General features: G+C 53.2%; 1 protein-coding gene across 2 annotated transcripts in view; it reads left to right on the top strand.

The window, feature by feature from the left end:
• The window catches only part of LBR (lamin B receptor), a 183,249-nt gene that overhangs the window by 10,739 nt on the left and 157,336 nt on the right, over window positions 1-15,174 (top strand). The window contains exon 1 of one of the 2 annotated variants that reach the window (XM_075339084.1): window positions 14,954-14,980. The exons of the other annotated variant lie outside the window; for it this stretch is intronic. The gene's annotated coding sequence lies outside the window, so the exon portion shown is untranslated. Of the gene's footprint in view, window positions 1-14,953; window positions 14,981-15,174 lie in introns of those variants that run through there. 2 annotated transcript variants of the gene reach the window in all.

The following is a 15,174-nucleotide window of genomic DNA, read 5'->3' as shown; positions in this document are numbered from 1 at the left end:
AGGGATGTGACGCTGCACAGAGGAGTATGGCTGGAGGGATGTGGCGCTGCACAGAGGAGTATGGATGGATGTGGTGCTGCACAGAGGAGTATGGCTGGAGGGATGTGACGCTGCAGAGGACAGAGGTGTATGGCTGGAGGGTTGTGGTGCTGCACAGAGGAGTATGGCTGGAGGGATGTGGTGCTTTACAGAGGAGTATGGCTGGAGGGATGTGGCGCTGCACAGAGGAGTATGGCTGGAGGGATGTGACGCTGCACAGAGGAGTATGGCTGGAGGGATGTGACGCTGCACAGAGGAGTATGGCTGGAGGGATGTGACGCTGCACAGAGGAGTATGGCTGGAGGGATGTGACGCTGCACAGAGGAGTATGGCTGGAGGGATGTGACGCTGCACAGAGGAGTATGGCTGGAGGGATGTGACGCTGCACAGAGGAGTATGGCTGGAGGGATGTGACGCTGCAGAGGACAGAGGAGTATGGCTGGAGGGATGTTGCGCTGCACAGAGGAGTGTGGCTGGAGGGATGTTGCGCTGCAGAGAGGAGTATGGCTGGAGGGATGTGACGCTGCAGAGGACAGAGCAGTATAGCTGGAGGGATGTGGCGCTGCACAGAGGACAGAGGTGTATGGCTGGAGGGCTGTTGCGCTGCACAGAGCAGTGTGGCTGGAGGGATGTTGCGCTGCACAGAGCAGTGTGGCTGGAGGGATGTTGCGCTGCACAGAGGAGTGTGGCTGGAGGGATGTTGCGCTGCACAGAGCAGTGTGGCTGGAGGGATGTGATGCTGCACAGAGCAGTGTGGCTGGAGGGATGTGACGCTGCACAGAGGAGTATGGCTGGAGGGATGTGACGCTGTACAGAGGAGTATGGCTGGAGGGATGTGACACTGCAGAGGACAGAGGTGTATGGCTGGAGGGATGTTGCGCTGCACAGAGCAGTGTGGCTGGAGGGATGTTGCGCTGCACAGAGCAGTGTGGCTGGAGGGATGTTGCGCTGCACTGAGGAGTATGGCTGGAGGGATGTGACGCTGCACAGAGGAGTATGGCTGGAGGGATGTTGCGCTGCACAGAGGAGTGTGGCTGGAGGGATGTTGCGCTGCAGAGAGGAGTATGGCTGGAGGGATGTGACGCTGCAGAGGACAGAGCAGTATAGCTGGAGGGATGTGGCGCTGCACAGAGGACAGAGGTGTATGGCTGGAGGGCTGTTGCGCTGCACAGAGCAGTGTGGCTGGAGGGATGTTGCGCTGCACAGAGCAGTGTGGCTGGAGGGATGTTGCGCTGCACAGAGGAGTGTGGCTGGAGGGATGTTGCGCTGCACAGAGGAGTTTGGCTGGAGGGATGTGACGCTGCACAGAGGAGTATGGCTGGAGGGATGTGACGCTGTACAGAGGAGTATGGCTGGAGGGATGTGACACTGCAGAGGACAGAGGTGTATGGCTGGAGGGATGTTGCGCTGCACAGAGCAGTGTGGCTGGAGGGATGTTGCGCTGCACAGAGCAGTGTGGCTGGAGGGATGTTGCGCTGCACTGAGGAGTATGGCTGGAGGGATGTGACGCTGCACAGAGGAGTATGGCTGGAGGGATGTGACACTGCAGAGGACAGAGGGGTATGGCTGGAGGGATGTTGCGCTGCACAGAGCAGTGTGGCTGGAGGGATGTGACGCTGCACAGAGGAGTATGGCTGGAGGGATGTGACGCTGTACAGAGGAGTATGGCTGGAGGGATGTGACACTGCAGAGGACAGAGGTGTATGGCTGGAGGGATGTTGCGCTGCACAGAGCAGTGTGGCTGGAGGGATGTTGCGCTGCACAGAGCAGTGTGGCTGGAGGGATGTTGCGCTGCACTAAGGAGTATGGCTGGAGGGATGTGACGCTGCACAGAGGAGTATGGCTGGAGGGATGTGACACTGCAGAGGACAGAGGGGTATGGCTGGAGGGATGTTGCGCTGCACAGAGCAGTGTGGCTGGAGGGATGTGACGCTGCACAGAGGAGTATGGCTGGAGGGATGTGACGCTGCACAGAGGAGTATGGCTGGAGGGATGTGACGCTGCACAGAGGAGTATGGCTGGAGGGATGTGACGCTGCACAGAGGAGTATGGCTGGAGGGATGTGACGCTGCACAGAGGAGTATGGCTGGAGGGATGTGACGCTGTACAGAGGAGTATGGCTGGAGGGATGTGACACTGCAGAGGACAGAGGTGTATGGCTGGAGGGATGTTGCGCTGCACAGAGGAGTGTGGCTGGAGGGATGTGACGCTGTACAGACAGAGGAGTATGGCTGGAGGGATGTGACACTGCAGAGGACAGAGGTGTATGGCTGGAGGGATGTTGCGCTGCACAGAGGAGTGTGGCTGGAGGGATGTTGCGCTGCACAGAGCAGTGTGGCTGGAGGGATGTTGCGCTGCACAGAGGAGTGTGGCTGGAGGGTTGTTGCGCTGCACAGAGGAGTATGGCTGGAGGGATGTGACGCTGCACAGAGGAGTATGGCTGGAGGGATGTGACGCTGCACAGAGGAGTATGGCTGGAGGGATGTGACACTGCATAGGACAGAGGAGTATGGCTGGAGGGATGTGACACTGCAGAGAGGAGATTGTTAAATGCTGAGAATGAGGGAGTGAATGCAGAGCAGCTCACATTCCAGCAGCTCTGTCAATCATGTGAAGTGTTCTCACACCATAAAAGAAAGGGTATATACTGTATATGGTACTTGCCCTAATTCTTTGGCATATGGCACGGGTTACCAATCATGTATTTTAGGTGGTGCAGGCTTGTTCATTCTAAAGTGTCCGCCCACACCACCCCGCTATAGCTCGCCAACTGTCGGACTACTACAATCTCCTTAAAGGAAACAGAGTGAGGCAGTAATGAGCTTAGACTTTTCAGAGAACTAGCCCTTCTTTGTTGAGGATGAAGCAGCCATTCCATTGGAACAATGAACAAGCAACTGTACAAAAGAATGGAGTAATAAAAAAAAAAATGATATGAGTACTTCATGATTCAATAGCGGTTTGTGTCCCCCCCCCCCCCCCCCAAAAGAAAATTGATTTCAGTGTTGAAAACTGCATATTGCCCCTTCAGGGGGCAAGAAGATTTGAACTCTAGGACGGGCTATTGGAAATGGCAATCCTAATAGTCAATATTGACCCTTTAACAAGCCTTGTTAACACTCATGCAACTTTTCAACTGGAGTGAGAAATACCGTATATTCCCAACATACAGTTCATGCACTGTGCAAATCAGGACTACGAAGGGGAGGAAAGTTTGTTACAACACCGGTGACAGGAAGCAGAACCCATCAAAGGGACTCTGCAACATCACACGCTCTTTCCATGTAGTGAAACAAATAAAAAAAAAAAATAGTTTTTTCTTTCGGCAATGATCGTGAAGTCCATGAAGTGATTGAAGGTGGCACAGATTTTACAGTGGATGACCTGACTGGTTATGTGATCTGTGAATATGATCAGCACTGGTTGCTGGCTTATGTGCTCTCCAAAGATTAAGATAATTTAGTGACTTTTTTACATCCTTCTAGACTGTCACCAACCTTCGTGTATCCAAGAAAACCAGGCATTTTCAAAAATAAAATCGGATATTAACTCATGTGGAGCCAAACACCATAACAGCTCGCACATACTGCGACAGAAAAGGAAATGGCCATTGTTAGAGATTGTGGACAAGATTACAGTTCACCCAGTAGACAGGACAAATTGATGATAAAAGGTCCGTTTAAAGAGATTGTTCCCTATTTTACTTTGATGGCCTATCCTTAGGTCAATGTCTGATCGGCCGGGGTCCGACACTATGCACCCCTGTCTATCAGGTGGTCTTGATCCTGGCGGCAGACATCCAGAAATGCTTAGTTCCGGAGCTGCTCCGTCTTCTGAAAGTGGCTGCGGCCGGGTACTGCACATCCGCCTCCCATTCAGAGCAATAGGAGGCAGATGTGCAGTACCTGGCCGTGGCCACTATCAGATGACGGAGCAGCTCCGAAACTGAACATTTCCTGCTACCGGCACCGAGAATAGCTGATCAGCGTGGGTGCATGGTCTTGGACCCCGGCTGATCAGATGACTTACCCTATGGATAGGCAATCAACGTAAAAGTAGTGGACAACTCCTTTTAAAATTGTTCAGACTAGTTTACGTTGTTTTATTTTATAGCTTGATGAATTAACTACTGTACTACTTTTTAAAAACTTAAAACGGACAGGTTTAGTGATGTAATAGTAAAAAAAAAATCAAATTGTTACATGTAGATTAAAAAAAAGTGTTAAAAATATTAGCTATTTTAATTTAGTATTAAACATGTGTAACTGTTGCAGCCAGTGTAGAAGCAGCAAGCGGGAGTAGTGGACCCACTGGACCACAGGGGGAACTCGAGCTTACCTTTTAGTGGGAGAGGGTAAACTAAGCACCTACCGGAAGGCAAATGCTAGGTACTACTCTCAGGGCAGTGATCTGGACTGTGCCAGCTGACCCCCCCCCCCCCCCAGGACAGAGGACAGACACGGGTATAGGCAAGTACAGTCTCTAGTGTGAGGTGAGTACAGCTGATAGCTGTGGCAGGCAGGACAATAGTTACTAGCAGGAATGGTGGGCACGGTAAGGGCAGACTGGCATGGGAAAGAGGACACCGATATAGGTAGTGAATGCGGGACAGGAGCCTAGGACCTGACGACTCGCTAGACCAGGGGTGGGGAACCTTTTTTTCTGCCAAGGGCCATTTGAAAATTTCCACCAACCTTCGGGGGCCGCACAAAATTATCAATGGGAAAATGACCCTGCTATATTTGGTCAAACAATGAATTAACTCACCCCTACTGTGGTGGCCGGAGCTGATTCTCTTTGGTGTGGCTGTGATGTTCGGTGATACTAATCATGTTTCTTCTCACAGCTGCTTTTTCAGGTTTATTTCGGTTTGGAGCACAGTCAACTTTTTGTGATTAAGATTGGTAAATCATATACATCACATAACAGACACTGTCTATACATCCCAGGAGATGCTGGAGGCACACACATCACATAGGAAACACTGGGACTGCTGTATATTAATCACAGGAGATGCTGAAGACTCCTACATCACTAGAGGGGCTGGTGGCATAAACATCACATAGGAGACACTGGGACTGACATATATGCTACATCAGATAAGAGAAGCTGGGACTGCTGTATATACATCACAGGAGACACTGGGGCAAATACATCACAGGAGAGGCTAGGGACATATATATGTTCACAGCCCCTCCTGTGATGTAAATGCCACCAGCCCCTCCTATGATGTATATGCCCCCAGCCCTTCCTGTGTTGCGTATGTCCTCAGTGTCTCCTGTGATGTATATGCCCCCAGCATCTCCAATGTGATGTGTAAGTCACAGGAGACGCTGGAGGCAAACACAAGAGGTTCTGAGGGGGCATACACATCACAGGAGACCAGGGCTGTGGAGTCGGAGTCGTGGAGTCTGAGTCGGAGCTCATTTTGGTGGAGTCGGAGTCGGTATAAAATACTCCGACTCCTAAAATATATAATAAATTGGGGACAGGAGTGCAATGCAGAATGTGCTGAATATTTTACTAAATAACATTTAGTATAATGCTTATATTTAAGTGAAAAATTTATTGTAGTACAATGTGAACATCAGACATTTAATTGTTTTTATGATACAATAATCAAGATATTTGGATAGAACATAAAATATTTAGTGGAATACAACTTTAGAACACAAAAAACTAATAAATTGTAAATATGTAATATATATATATATATATATATATATAAATATATATATATATACAGTGTATATACACACACAAGATACATATGTAATCTACTGTATATTACATAGTGTATTACATATTCACAATTTATTACAGTTTTTTGTGTTCTAATGTTGTATTCCAATAAATATATTTTATGTTCTATCCAAATATCTTGATTATTGTATCATAAAAATTATTAAATGTCTGATGTTCACATACCACATATTCATGTACTACAATAAATTTTTCACCTAACTATAAGCAATATATGTAGGAGTCTGAGTCGGTGCAAGAGAATTTGAGGAGTCGGAGTCGAAGGTTTGGCTTACCGACTCCACAGCCCTGCAGGAGACGCTGAGGGTATACACAATGCAAAAGGGGCTGGGGGCACAGATAGCACTGGGGGAATACAACACTGGGGGTGATACACAGAAATTGGAGGGCATGAGGGGCTGCACAGTTCTTGGGAGGGGGGGAGCACTTGCAGAGACCTGACATCACTGGGGAGATACAAACCTGGGGTGATACACAGCATGGGTGGGGGGGGACACAGCAATGAGCGTTGCGCACAACTCTGGGGGGTGATACACAGAACTGGAAGGCCACGAAGCACTGAACGGGCCACAGAGTGCACAGAGGGCAGGCGCCAGACACACAGCCTTGGAGAGCAGGCGCTGGAAGGCTGAGAGGTGGGCACACACCACTGAGCATGCTGATGCTGGACAGCGGGAGAGCCCATTGGCTTGCACAAGCAGTGCATGTGGTGATTTAAAGGGCCATGGGCCTCAGCATTGCATCCCCCGGGAATCTGTCCGGGGGACGCATAAAAGGTCATCCCAACCCCTGAGCTAGACAGACATGACACAGACTAACTCAAGGTGGAGTAGGTGCCTTAAATACATAGTGCCTCAGCCATTGACTGAGAGGCATTTCCTGGAAATACGGTTCCGGACCCTTTAAGAGGAGGGGAGGTGCATGCAAGTGGTTACTAAGCGCACTCCCGGGGATTCTGTGTGGTGTGCACAGGCCTGGGATGATAGGGGGAGGCAGGAGAGTATGTAGGGCAGCTGGGAAAGGCAGGTCCCGCAGAGGTAAGCAAGACAGTGTCCCTGTGGGGATGCGGCACTACAGTATGAGGAGGATGACTCTGTATTTAGAAAATCACACGGATATGATCCTGCTGAGTTTACAATTTAAAGCCCTGTACAAATTACCAAATGCATTCTTTAACAATTTCTAACCTATTGTTTTAATGAAATCGCCCATCAAAATGTAGAATGACTCCTCAAAAACAAAACATAAACAGTCTTGTGACATGAAATGAAAGCATGTAGAATTCTACAGAAAATTATGCCTCTCCCATCTCTTTATATTCTTGCCCGAGATATGATATAAAGTCAAGGCTTTTTCACAACTTTAGAAATTTACTAATGAAAATAATTCAAAACATATAATTTTTAATTCAGTAAAGTAGCACTTCTAAAAACGCCAAAGAAAATAAATATCCTAAGATGTCGGGTAAGAAAAAAAATAATGTAGATTTGGATTATTTCAAATGGAATGACTTGGTATCCTTTATGCTTTTCGGTATCCTGGAAAAAAAAATGTACAGGAACATTTGCACATTAGAAGTCCTATAGACAGTGTACAGACCGACATGGTCCACATCTGTGCTGTATACTGAGCCTGGCCTGCCACATATAGGGCTTCTGGGGAGAGTCTGCCGTGAGCGCAGCAGGGCACCGACACATCCATATGGAAAGCGGAGCCCTGCTGCAAACATTGCTGGGAATTGCGAGGTGCCTGCTGCTCTCCTGGAGGCTGACGTAACCGCCCTGGTGGTGGTGAGAGAAGACCCTAGGGCCAATTTCACATCTGGCGTATCTTTGTAATGGAAAATAGTCTACATAAAACTTATATTTTGTGCTCCTATGAGGGTGGGGGAAATCTGCCATCATGTATGATAATCCCCATGTATATTTTCCATTCAAGGAATTCTTTCTGCAATGTACTTTCTGTATATTGCTCATTTTGGATGACTTTCCGTATAGACTTCAGTGCCGTCTGAAATATGCAACACAGGTTCACAATAACTTTCCCACAGTGAAAAAATAAGCTACAAAAATACATACAGCTGCACTCAAAATGGTAAAATATGCTACCTCGAATAAGGCTGCTTTCACACATCCGGTTTTTGCAGTGCGGCACAATACGGCGCTCTGCAGAAAAATCGCAAGTTTTTTTGTTTTTTTTTGCCGCCGGTTGCGGGTTTTTTTTTTTGCATAGACTTACATTAGTGCCGTATTGTGCCGCATGGGCTTGCGTTCCGTCTGGTTTTTGCCGCATGTGGCAGATTTAGCTGATGCGGCGGCCGGATGGAGCGTTGCCTGGCACGGTTTTTTTTTTTGTCCGGCAAAAAAAACGCATGCGATTTGCAATGCATGCCTATGGGCGGCGTCCTGCGGCAAACACCGCATCCGGCATCCGCATGCGTTTTTTTTTCCACTGCGCATGCTCAGTAGCCTGCCGCAAGCTGCAAAAACCGTACGGGCCGCATGTCAAAAACTTATGCAAAGGATGTGGTTTTGTCGCCGCATCCGTTGCATAGGTTTTAGAGCCGGATTGGCCGGCTCTGCTAAAACCGGAGGTGTGAAAGCAGCCTTAGGCACTCTGGTGTTGCATTGCTGCTATAGGAATATTTTTTTTTAAGAAAAGAGATACTTCGCTTATGTAATGGCCAATGCCTGTGACGCCGATTAACCACGGTTATCAGGCTCACCAATACGTATGCAAAGTATCCCCCCCTCCCTCCCCAAAAAAAAAAAAAAATTTCCTATAGTAGTAATGTAATACCTGAGTTCCCGTATTCAGTGTAGCATATTTTAGCGTTTTGGGTGCAGCTGTATGTATTTCTCTATCGCTTCATTGTGGTACACAGGAAACCATGGGTGTATGCTGCTGGCTCTGGGAGGCTGACACTATGCAAATCAAAAGGATGGCTTCTCCCCAGTAGTCTACACCCACCGACCGGAGATGAGGAGATCAGTTTTTAGTAGTAATGTAATACCTGAGTTCCCTTATTCAGTGAAGCATATTTTAGCATCTTGGGTGCAGCTGTATGTATTTTTGTAGTTTTATTGTATTTTCAGCTGGCCCCCGTTCACACCTATTGGAATTATGGGTCAGACTTTTTGATTTATTTGTAGTAAAAGTGTCATTTGAACGGATGGTCATAGTTCTACCCCCAAAAATGTAGAAATTGCATGGATGGTTATAAAAAGGTATATGTGAACCCCTTATACCCCAGTACAGGCAGCCTGGAGACCACCATTGTCCCCCCATGAACTGATGGGAGTTAAAAGGGTTAATTTTACAGCATAAGTATACAAAGTATATGTATAATATGCGCTTATGCAAACGCCGCATTGACCTTGCGACACCAAGACAGGAAAGTCGTGAAATCATGAAATTCACAGGATGGAAACATGAGTGATATGCCAACGATGAAAACATTTTCAAATCCTTTATATTCTGTACTGAGCATAAGCTATATGCAGAAAGCCCGGCCCTTACAGCCTCGGCTGCGATCACTATAGTCATTAATGCTCGCCATAAGCTATATGCAGAAAGCCCGGCCCTTACAGCCTCGGCTGCGATCACTATAGTCATTAATGCTCGCCATAAGCTATATGCAGAAAGCCCGGCCCTTACAGCCTCGGCTGCCATCACTATAGTCATTAATGCTCGCCATAAGCTATATGCAGAAAGCCCGGCCCTTACAGCCTCGGCTGCCATCACTATAGTCATTAATCCTCGCCATAAGCTATATGCAGAAAGCCCGGCCCTTACAGCCTCGACTGCGATCACTATAGTCATTAATGATCGCCATAAGCTATATGCAGAAAGCCCGGCCCTTACAGCCTCGGCTGCCATCACTATAGTCATTAATGATCGCCATAAGCTATATGCAGAAAGCCCGGCCCTTACAGCCTCGGCTGCCATCACTATAGACATTAATGATCGCCATAAGCTATATGCAGAAAACCCGGCCCTTACAGCCTCGGCTGCGATCACTATAGTCATTAATGATCGCCAGAGGATAAGTTTGTTTAAAAGTTTGATTCAATCCTCGAACTTGACCCTGAACTCCATACAAGTCAATAAACACCTGGAACTCTGTGCTGTAAAATGGTTGTAAGGAAGGGCTGCAAAATGGTTTTATACAAGACCATTGCACTGCAAACAAGTGTATGTGGTAATGACTAGTGATGGGCGGACCCGGACTGTGTGCTCTTGATGATTTTTTATTTTTCCTTTCGTCACGACAGCACCCACGAGAGAGGGATCCGCCCCCTTCAGGACAGGAAACCTACAGATAAAAAAGGGGCAGTCCCCCTCCCTCATCAGTTGGTTTCCTGTCCTGCATGGAGAGGAACCTGCAGTGCCTGGGTCCTGTTGAGTCCGTGCGGTCTCCTAGGGAACGGCGGAGCTCTGGATCCGGAAGCACGGTCGGTGGAGCTCCCCTCGTGGACTCCGTCCTCCGGTGCACCTCGTCCTCTTTCTCCTGCCCGGCTTTGCCTCCGGGAGATATGACGCCTGCAGCAGGGTGTGCTTCTCCCAGACGTGTGCGCGGCAGGGGGGGCCCTGCCGCGTCGAAGGTGCACGCTTCCCTGCTCCAGTGACCCGGATGTAATACAGGAGCTCTTCCGGGGGAGCGGCCGGGAAGGTTCCTAGTGAAGCCCGTGGTCCCCTCCATCCGGGCCGGTCGCTGCGGTGCGGGTGAGTACATGGCGGTCGGGCCAGTGCCTCTCCCTGACGCGTGCCGGCGTCTTCACCGCCTGTGTGGCCTATGCGCTGGGCCTGCTGCGTCCAGCGTCGGTGTCCCAAATGCTGTGCTCCTGCTTTTGCGGTTCAGGGGGGGGCTCGGCTGTCGATCTCTGCCAGCCCTTCCCCCTGCCCTTCTGTCCGGGGATTGCTCCCCTTCTCGGTCAGTTCCTCTGCCGGCGGCGTCCCTCCTGCTGTGCTGTGGCCGGCGTCCTGGTGGTGTCTGCCCTGGGGTGTGCGCCGGGGTGCCCTCTGGGTCTGTACTCGGTGGCCTCTGTGCCTCCTGCCTCTGAGCTCCTGGGCCCCTGTGTCCTCCTGACTCCTATGGCCTCCTGGCCTCGGTGGACCTTGGCCCTGTGGTCCTGGCCCCTGTGGCCGCCTGGCCTATGTGGCCTCCTGGTTCCGGTGTCCTCCTGGCCTCTGTGTCCTGGCCCTGGCCTCTGTGGCCTCCGGGCCTGTGTGGCCTCCGGACCTCTTGCCTTCTGGTGGCCTCCTGGCTTCTGTGGCCTCGGGCCTCCTGGCTTCTGTGGCCTTCTGGTGGCCTCCTGGCTTCTGTGGCCTTCTGGTGGCCTCCTGGCTTCTGTGGCCTTCTGGTGGCCTCCTGGCTTCTGTGGCCTTCTGGTGGCCTCCTGGCTTCTGTGGCCTTCTGGTGGCCTCCTGGCTTCTGTGGCCTTCTGGTGGCCTCCTGGCTTCTGTGGCCTTCTGGTGGCCTCCTGGCTTCTGTGGCCTTCTGGTGGCCTCCTGGCTTCTGTGGCCTTCTGGTGGCCTCCTGGCTTCTGTGGCCTTCTGGTGGCCTCCTGGCTTCTGTGGCCTTCTGGTGGCCTCCTGGCTTCTGTGGCCTTCTGGTGGCCTCCTGGCTTCTGTGGCCTTCTGGTGGCCTCCTGGCTTCTGTGGCCTTCTGGTGGCCTCCTGGCTTCTGTGGCCTTCTGGTGGCCTCCTGGCTTCTGTGGCCTTCTGGTGGCCTCCTGGCTTCTGTGGCCTTCTGGTGGCCTCCTGGCTTCTGTGGCCTTCTGGTGGCCTCCTGGCTTCTGTGGCCTTCTGGTGGCCTCCTGGCTTCTGTGGCCTTCTGGTGGCCTCCTGGCTTCTGTGGCCTTCTGGTGGCCTCCTGGCTTCTGTGGCCTTCTGGTGGCCTCCTGGCTTCTGTGGCCTTCTGGTGGCCTCCTGGCTTCTGTGGCCTTCTGGTGGCCTCCTGGCTTCTGTGGCCTTCTGGTGGCCTCCTGGCTTCTGTGGCCTTCTGGTGGCCTCCTGGCTTCTGTGGCCTTCTGGTGGCCTCCTGGCTTCTGTGGCCTTCTGGTGGCCTCCTGGCTTCTGTGGCCTTCTGGTGGCCTCCTGGCTTCTGTGGCCTTCTGGTGGCCTCCTGGCTTCTGTGGCCTTCTGGTGGCCTCCTGGCTTCTGTGGCCTTCTGGTGGCCTCCTGGCTTCTGTGGCCTTCTGGTGGCCTCCTGGCTTCTGTGGCCTTCTGGTGGCCTCCTGGCTTCTGTGGCCTTCTGGTGGCCTCCTGGCTTCTGTGGCCTCGGGCCTCCTGGCTTCTGTGGCCTCCGGGCCTCCTGGCTTCTGTGGCCTCCGGACCTCCTGCCTTCTGTGGCCACCTGGCCTCCTGGCTTTTGTGGCCTCGGGGCCTCCTGGCTTCTTGGCCCTTCTGCCTGTTTGTCTCGGGGCCTGTTTGCTGCGGTACCTGTTTGCCTCGGGTGCCTGTTTGCCTCGGTGGTGCCTGTTTGCCTCGGTGGTGCCTGTTTGCCTCGGTGGTGCCTGTTTGCCTCGGTGGTGCCTGTTTGCCTCGGTGGTGCCTGTTTGCCTCGGTGGTGCCTGTTTGCCTCGGTGGTGCCTGTTTGCCTCGGTGGTGCCTGTTTGCCTCGGTGGTGCCTGTTTGCCTCGGTGGTGCCTGTTTGCCTCGGTGGTGCCTGTTTGGCCTTCTGCGCCCGTGTGGCCTTCTGCGCCCGTGTGGCCTTCTGCGCCCGTGTGGCCTTCTGCGCCCGTGTGGCCTTCTGCGCCCGTGTGGCCTTCTGCGCCCGTGTGGCCTTCTGCGCCCGTGTGGCCTTCTGCGCCCGTGTGGCCTCCTGAGCCCGTGTGGCCTCCTGAGCCCGTGTGGCCTCCTGAGCCCGTGTGGCCTCCTGAGCCCGTGTGGCCTCCTGAGCCCGTGTGGCCTCCTGAGCCCGTGTGGCCTCCTGAGCCCGTGTAGCCTCGGGGCCTCCGGACTTCTGTGTTCAGGGCCTCGGTCCTCGGTACCTCCTGGTCTCGTGCTCCTTGGTTTCGTGCTTCCGGGCCTCGTGCTCTGGGTCTCGTGCTTCTTGGCCTCGTGCTTCCTGTCCGCGTGCCTCTGTCCCTCGGTGCCTCTTGGCCTTGGGCCTCTGTGCCTCCTGGCCTTGGGCCTCTGTTCCTCCTGGCTTCGGGCTTCTCTGCCTTGGCCTCGGTGCCTCCTGGCCTCGGTGCCTCCTGGCCTCGGGCCTATGTGCCTTGTGCTCCTGGCCGCCTGCCTCTGTGGCCTCCTGGCCTCTGTGCTTCCTTGCTTCCTGGCCTCCGGCCTTCCCGGTCTCTGGGCCCCCTGGCTTTTTCTGGCCTTTGTGGCTTCTGGGCCTCTGGTTTCCTGGCCTTCCCGGCCTTGGACCTCGGGGCCCCGTGCCTCTGTGCCTCTGGACCCCCTGCTTCTGGGCCTCCTGGCCTCGGGCCTCTGTGTCTCCTGCCCTCGGTGCCTCTTGGCCTCGGTGCCTCTTGGCCTCGGTGCCTCTTGGCCTCTGTGCCTCTTGGCCTCTGTGCCTCTTGGCCTCTGTGCCTCTTGGCCTATGTGCCTCTGGGCCTCTGTCTCCTGCTTCGGGACTTCTGTGCCTCTGGGCTTCTGTGCCTCTGGGCTTCTGTGCCTCTGGGCTTCTGTGCCTCTGGGCTTCTGTGCCTCTGGGCTTCTGTGCCTCGGGGCTTCTGTGCCTCGGGGCTTCTGTGCCGCTTGGTCTTTGTCGTCTTGGCCCTTGTGCGTCTGGGCCTCTTGGCCTCTGGGCCTCGATGCCTCTTCCTTCTTGGCATCCGTGCCTCTGTGCCTCTTGGCCTCTATGCCTTTTTCGCCTCTGTGCATCTGTGCCTCTTCGCCTCTCTGCCTCTGGGTCTCTGGGCCTCGGGGCCTCTGGGCCTCTTGGACTCTGTGCCTCTTGGACCCTGTGCCTCTTGGACCCTGTGCCTCTTGGACCCTGTGCCTCTTGGACCCTGTGCCTCTTGGACCCTGTGCCTCTTGGACCCTGTGCCTCTTGGACCCTGTGCCTCTTGGGCTCTGTGCCTCTTGGGCTCTGTGCCTCTTGGGCTCTGTGCCTCTTGGGCTCTGTGCATCCTGCGCCTTTGCTTCTGTGCCTCGGGGCCTCTGTGCCTCGGTCCCTCCTGGTCGTGTGGGCCTGTGCTCTCCTCCTGCGTCTCTGGGTCTTGCACTTTGGTGCTTGCTCCTTACGGCGCTCCTGCCTTGCGCCTCTGCGGTCTTGCGCCTCCCTGACCTTCCGCCTGGCCTGGCGCCTCGGGCTTCCTGCTTCTCCTCTGGGTCTCTTCTCCTCCTCGTCCAGCGCGGTGCTGTGCCTGTTCCTCTGTATCTTGGTCGCCCTTGCCTCTCCTGGGCGTGTTTGTGCCTGTCCGACACTGTCCGTTGGTCCTTCCCTCCTTGGGGCGTTCCGGTCCCGGTTGTTCTCCTGCTGCGCGAGGTGTCTTGGGTTCTTCCCGCGCGGGGTATTTTCTCCGTTCCTTCGTTTCGTGGGGCTCTGTCCTCGCCTCTGTCACTCGGTCGGCCCCTTGGCGGGGGAGGTTGGTCTTTGTAATTTGTTCTTGTCTTTCAGGATTCCGACTGTGGTCCTCGCTTGGCGTGCCGTCCCTTGTCCCGATGGCTGTGGGATGCTGTTCCCCATTGTCTGCGGTGCGGCGAGTCCCTCTGGCCTCCTCGGTGTCGGTTCCTTCTTCTGAGCGTTGGGTGGTTCTGGCCGGTGTCTCCATCGCTGGTATTGTACGGCTGCGCCCTGGTCTTCTCCGTCCGCCTTTTCGGGCTCTGCCGGCTGGCCTCTGTTCTTCACCTGTCTTCCGTTGGTGGCTTGGCCCTTCGCGCTGTTTTTTTCCCACCCTCTGAGTGTAATCTCTCTAAGTCTCTCGTGGGTGCTGTCGTGACGAAAGGAAAAGACTATATTACTTACCGGTAATGGGATTTTCCTGAGTCCACGACAGCACCCTTTACACCCCTGCCCTTTCTGGTTTGTTTTTTCACCTTTTTTGGTGTCCGGGGAGTTGTCTATTTTGTATATTCATTCCTTGGCGGTTCCTCTCCCGGTTCTCTGCAACCAACTGATGAGGGAGGGGGACTGCCCCTTTTTTATCTGTAGGTTTCCTGTCCTGAAGGGGGCGGATCCCTCTCTCGTGGGTGCTGTCGTGGACTCAGGAAAATCCCATTACCGGTAAGTAATATAGTCTTTTTCACATTTCGGCCATGATAACCCTCTCTTCCGGCGCACCTGCTGCGTTGGGCACTTTTTCCTCCTTGCCTGCCTTGTGCTTCCACTGAGCCCATGCTGTCAGGTGGGGACGACATTAGTCTTGCTTCTACCAGTGTGCGCTTGTATTCACACATTTTGCAATCCCGCTCCTGTGA

Source organism: Anomaloglossus baeobatrachus, chromosome 3 (genome assembly GCF_048569485.1).
Source record: "Anomaloglossus baeobatrachus isolate aAnoBae1 chromosome 3, aAnoBae1.hap1, whole genome shotgun sequence".
Lineage (NCBI taxonomy): Eukaryota > Metazoa > Chordata > Amphibia > Anura > Aromobatidae > Anomaloglossus > Anomaloglossus baeobatrachus.
This window is presented reverse-complemented; position numbering and strand designations above follow the sequence as displayed.